Source organism: Heterocephalus glaber, unplaced genomic scaffold (assembly GCF_053883595.1).
Source record: "Heterocephalus glaber isolate CG9 unplaced genomic scaffold, H.glaber_assembly_v1.0 deba00001733, whole genome shotgun sequence".
NCBI lineage: Eukaryota > Metazoa > Chordata > Mammalia > Rodentia > Bathyergidae > Heterocephalus > Heterocephalus glaber.
Genome location: NW_028258444.1, coordinates 2,349,341 through 2,355,720, shown reverse-complemented (window position 1 = coordinate 2,355,720; position 6,380 = coordinate 2,349,341). Strand labels below are relative to the sequence as shown.

At 35.4% G+C, this 6,380-nt stretch overlaps 1 pseudogene; it reads right to left on the bottom strand.

Moving 5' to 3' along the window:
• Window positions 1-4,772: 4,772 nt before the first annotated feature.
• Window positions 4,773-5,920, bottom strand: LOC101720111 (ankyrin repeat, SAM and basic leucine zipper domain-containing protein 1 pseudogene; annotated as a pseudogene).
• Window positions 5,921-6,380: the final 460 nt, after the last annotated feature.

Below are 6,380 nucleotides of genomic sequence, written 5' to 3'. Positions count from 1 at the left end.
TGCTCTTTCTCAGTGCTAAAACACACATGCACACATACACACACAAGTTCTAAGTTAGTTTTTTTAAATGAACTTAGTATTCATTAGAAATTGACAGAAATATGGTCTTTAATATATAAAAGAACACTGAAATAAATGGTATTTTTACCCTAACCCTGACACACCCACTCATCCATTTTGGATGCTATGAGAGATAGATAAATTAATTTACATAGGGCATAGGTGCATTCTAAAGAAGAAAAGAACTGAAAACCCTTGTATTTGACGATTGAAGTAATTAAAACATATTAGTTGATCAGAGGTGATCCTGAGTAAGGTCAAGCAGGAAGAAATGAATTTCCTGCCTAAAAAAGAACTCAGCTGAGACAGAACCAAGCTCACAGGATCCACGATTGGGAAGGAATAGTTTCCCAAACACATCCAGCCATTGTGGCTTATTCAAAAATCTAATTTTCCAGCTGAAATGTTCCATTTCCCCCATTAATTCTTGCAACAAGATGTAGTAACAATGAGGTGCATCTCTTTTCCATCCTTCAGAGCCAGCCTCTTGAAAACAGGGACCATATTCTTTCATCTTGGTAACACCAGTATCTCTTACATGGCAAATGTCTCAGAAAGAATCTTGTTGGATTTAATCAAATTTATGTCATATTCCAACTGCATAGAATTAGTTTTAAATGTCAAGGATCATTCAATTGGTTAGGAGTCTCTACCTTAGAGAACCATTAAATTACTTAAGACATAAATATTTGGGGCCTATGGGACCATGTGTGTCAACCAATAGCTTATTACATATAGAATTGGGCAAAAGCAAACATCACATGGAGGCTCAACTTCCTTCCTGAGGAATAAAGGTAGCATGTGCCTCATCTATCACAAAGTATATCTGCGTGGATTAAAACATATTCACACAAAATCCCAGTATTACAACCTTTTAAGAAAATTTCCATTTTTATAAGTCTTCATGTGACTTCATTATTTGTCTTGAAAATACACAAAAGCTAAGGCCAAAAGAGAAATGAAAATTTGTGTTACACATTTTTACCCATTTGATGCTGATCTGTTATCCTCTATGTAAAAACTATTTAATTAAAAATAATAATATCAAATTATTTTAATAAGATGGGTTGAAATCCTCTGGCCACATTTCACAGCTTTAGTCAGAGCTCAGCTGTTGTCTGAAAGTTGCCACATGGGAATTTACTGGCAATTGCAAAATCAGAATTATAAAATCAGAGATGAGGATTTCATCCAAATCTAGGCTTCTCCTTCTGTATAAGGCTGCAAGAAATAATATAGTGTTTTTTAAAAAAATTTATGAATCTCCAAAGAATGATTCCAGCCTTATTCATCATAGCTAATATTTTTCTAACTTTTGGTTTTGCAAAGTTCTCCACTCGTGGTTGCATCTCCACATGTGGAGTTCATGTCTTGTTCTAGCCCCAGCCAAGTGGCTTGCTATTCTACCCTCAGTCATCTTCCAAGTTAGATAATAGACTCAAACTTCATAACCTAAAAATCACAGGAAATAATTTGATCCCATTATTCCTTTATACATTTTTACCTACTCTCTTCTGAATGTCTTTGATTTCTCTGGAACTGTTAGAATGCATAGAATTTGAAAAGGAACATAATAAAATAAAAATAATGCTACTATGATTCAGTGAATGGAAAATAGTAATGGAAAAGGAAACTGGCTTTCCAGTCTCAATTGTGCTCTAAACTTGCTGTTTTCCCCTGAACACACCACCTCCTCTCATTGTAGCTCAGTTTCTCTCAATGTAAAATATATCTTAGTGGATTTCTACTCTAGGACTCAGTGATGGCCTGAGAATAGATAAGTAGGCATTTTTTAAGTCCCAAGATGGTGTTTTTTCCCAGACACTAGATGAATTCTTTTCTTTGTAAAATAATGAATGGATGAAGTAGGTAGATAGATAAACAGACATACAAGAGAGTATTTCAAGAGATTTCAAGACAAAAAAAGAGAGGAGGAAAATATCCCTGTATGTATAGTTATGTTCTGGAAACTAAAAATTGTACTTCATGCTTATATAACCATTACTTTCAAAATTATGCACAGGCTCGTGTCTAATAAACAAGCAGCAACTTTTTGGTGGTGAGTTTGAGGTTATAGGAATATTCTTATAAAAGAAGGTATAAATTTATTTTTAAAAACCACTAGGAATTAAATTTTAAAATCCTAGGGATATGTAGAAGAGTTGGTGTCCAGAAAAAGAAGAAAAACAAGTATATTCTGCTCCACATCTACAATGAGAAGGGATGTCAATTTCTACCACAATTGAAATAATGTATTTTGGAATAGTCACCCTCTGATTCAGGAATTTTATGGTTAGTAAATTTTGGTTGGTGTAATATGCAAATAACAACTTTTAAAGGAAAGAATGGTTTTGATGATTAGTTTATAAGAGAAATAAAACTCTGGGATGTGTTCGATAAGAGTGGAGAAGTTTGAGATACTTTGAAACAGGTCTCCATCACTTCTAGAGTAAAGATCAAAACCCTCACTATGGCACACTTGATTATGCTGTATTTTTCATGTTTCTTCCATCATCAACTTTGTAAACTTGTATTTCCGACAATACTCCATGGGTTTCATTTCTTTGAGGCTTTGTACTCTTTTTCCTTTCAGACTTAAATGACTCCCTCCCAAGCTCTACACTTCATAGTTTAATAGGATTGAGATTTAGCATTACCTCATTGACTTGTCCATCCATTCATTCTGCATCCATTATTTCAAGCACCTGTTATTCCCAAACAAGAATGGAAACGTGTATTAGTTAGGTCCACTGCCCTGGAGCATCTTACAATACAGAAGAGAAATTTGATATGTTTAATAAAGTGCTGTGGGAATTGAAATTAGGTTAGACTAAAATGTATAAGAAAAATGGCCAGAAGATACAGACAGATCAAAGGAAGGAGTTAACCTTTTCCTGCAGCCGCAGGGATCAATAACTGGCAGACTTGCATAGCACTGTTTGATTATCCCTACTCACCTACTTCATGAGGAAGATTGCCCCCTGCCCTGCCCTGTTTCCCCAGGAGCACACAGTAGAAATCCATAGGCAGATTGGTGAGTGTGTGACAGTAAGTTCCTTTACGTGTTAGTTCACAGCTACTGCAAATTATCCTACATTCTGCCTTGAAAACTTGGTTACAATTTTAAGAGTTCTCACTGATTTGGATGATACCCACATTGATCTTCCATCTCTGCTGAAAAGGAAACAGCTTGTGTCTTAGCTCTTGTCACTTTGTGGAATTCAAATTACTTGGGTCCAAGAAGACTCAGGTTTCTGATAGTAAGTATATTATGTAAGTACTGTATTTTATTTTCCTAATTTTTCAGATTATCCAGGATTTCTCCAATGGCAGGGTGGGACCACTGTGTGCCAAAGACATTTTATATCATATAAAGGAACATAAACTTCCATTTCTTTTTGTTGTTGTTTTTGTTGGTGGTGGTGGAGATGGTGTTGTTGTTGTTGTTGAGACAGGGTCTTGTTATGCAGTTCAGGCTGGCCTTGAGCTCACTGTGCAGTCCAGGCTGACCTCAAACTCACAGCGATCTTTGACCTCAGCCTCCTGAGTGCCAGAATTACAAGCATGCACCACCTCACCAGGCACATCCATTTCCTCTTAAATTAATTTTGGTAATTTGTGCTTTTCAAGGAGTTTATCCATTTAGGCTAAATTTTCAAATTTTTTGTCATAGCAGGGGATTTAGCTCAGTGGCTTCATGCAGGTCCTGAGTTCAATCCCTGGTACCAATAAAAAAGAAGCCAAATTTATTGGCTTGAAGCTCTTCATAATATTATTTAAAACACTCTTATCTGTGAGATATGTAGTAATGCTCTCTATTTCTTTTCTTATATCAACAATTTCTGTTCCTCTACTTTCTTGATCAACCTATTTATATATTAACCAACTTAGTGGATATTATTAAAAAATCTTTTATTTTTATTGTTTTCTCTATTATGTATCTTTTTATTGAGTTCTTTTTTTTTGAAAGAGAAATTTTTTATTAATTCTTTAGACATCAGAAATTATATACCAATGCCGTTCACTTTTTAAATATTCCTTATGTTATACATAGCATATGCCATATTACCAAATACAGTGGACCCTCAAGTTATGACTGGAGTGACATTCGAACAACTTAGGCTAATTGGGTTAATGGAAGATTCATCTGCCTCTTGTTATCTATAGCATGTACCTAGGTAAACATCCAGATCTCAGCTGTATAGACTTATAACCAGCCCTCCCTCAGGAACCGATCAAGTTCGTAAGTCAAAGGTCCACTGTATAATTTACATAAAAATTCTAATATACTTTGTTTTTTTCACATTCCCTAATTTTCTGCTTCTGTACTTTCCATTTGAAATATATTTCCTTTATTTAATAAAAATTAAAAACTTTTACATTTACTTCTAACCTTTGGATTCTCTGGAATACTTTCAAAATTAATAATTTCTCAATAATGTAATATGACTAAAAATATCCAGTAAGAAACCCCCTATAATTACAAAAGGGGGAAATAAGGACTAAAAGAAAGCTATTGACTTACGAATTCTTCACAAATTTTATGATTCTCTATGACAGATGAAGAAACTTCTTAAAATGTAAAGAACTATAAATAAAACTTTTATTTTAAATGTGATTCAAACTAAAGAATTACACATAATTTATACTTTATGACAATCAACATAAATATATTTATAACTCAGACAAATCACTTTGTAAAGAAAACCCCTCTGCTTTATTTTATCCTAAGTTTTCCTGTGGAGTATGAGCAAAGAATTTAAAGTTATGCTGTGCCACTAAAGACTAACAGCAATGCTAGGGCAGTTTAAATAGGATGTACCTACATAACGTAAATATTAGGGTTATTTTCTTTGGAAAGTCATCTTGCAAACAAAAAGAAGCAGCCCAAATCCGCATACTGTAATAGCTGTGCTCTTCAAAATTCTACTCTTCCATGTAGATATTTCCTCCATTAATGGTATATGAGTTGGATCATTTTCTCATTCATTTTGCAACTTCTGAATTAAGTCTTTCAATTTGCAGACCTCTTCACTCAAAGCTTCAACATTACTAACCAGTTCTTTACAAACTGAAGTGAAATTCTGGGGAGAAACCCATTCTAGTACTATCTTGTGAGAATTTACAGGTAACTCAGTAATGATATTCTGTACAGCTGTTATTAAATGGCCACACTGTTTAATTTTAGAAGAAAGTTGAGGAACTCATCACCACTGATTTCCAACTTTGCCACTTCAGGTAACTCTGCATAATTTATCTCTCCTACCTCCAATTCTTTAAGAGCAGCTATAATTTTTTGCTGATCTTTACTGCTAATTCCATTCTCTGTAAACTCATCTTTTTTCATGGTCAAAAAGTGTCTTAAAGTTATATCCTTTTCCTTTAGTAAGTCTGTCATATGTTCCAGTCCAAGACGATGCAAAAATATCTCCAGGTCTCCAAATGCTGTATATGAACCAAATATGTGATCCTTTTCTTTATCAGAATCTGCTCTCAGTAGTTTACAAATAGTCTCTTCTTTAGTTAGCTGTGGAAGCTTTCCTTCCAATGGATTCAAAGTCAAAGAAAGAAAGTTGAAGATCTCAAGATGTTTATTTCTTTTTGCAACCTCACTTGGTGTTTTTCCATCTTTGGTTTGTAGCATTTTATTAGCTCCAAGTTCGAGTAACTTCAAAACTACATTTTTATGACCCTGATGTGCTGCCCATGTTAAAGCAGTGTAACCGTTCTCATCCTGGGCATTAATGTCTGCTCCATGAACAACAAGGAGAGCAACAACCTGAGGGTGACCATCACGTGCAGCATACATGATTGGAGTCATAAGTCTCCTACAAGCAACATTTGGATCAGCATTTCTTGAAAGTAATAGATCTACGCACTTCAAGATTTGTCCCTCTGAGCCATGAGCAGAACATGCAGTTATCAAAATAGTCTGCTTATCTTTATTAAAGCTTGCATTAGCACCTCTGTCCAAAAGGACCCGAACCAGTTCTATGTTGGCAACACTAGCAGCATACGTAAGAGGAGTCCATCCATAACAAAAGATAGACTCTATGTCGATACCAGAATCTAGAAGCTCCTCTACTAAGGAAGTATCTCCGGTAGTCAATGCCTCCTTGAACATTTCACTCTTTTCTTCAGTGGGAAATGCCCTTTGTAATTTCTGACACGCCTCGTCCAGATACCCAGTCTCCCAGCCATCGTCCTCGCTATGGCTACTCTCGCCTCCTCCGGCCACTGGCAAGCCCCGCAGCGCGCCCACCGCCACGTCTGCCCCTCAGCTTTCTTCTTTTTATTGATTTCTAAAGTTATCTCAACTA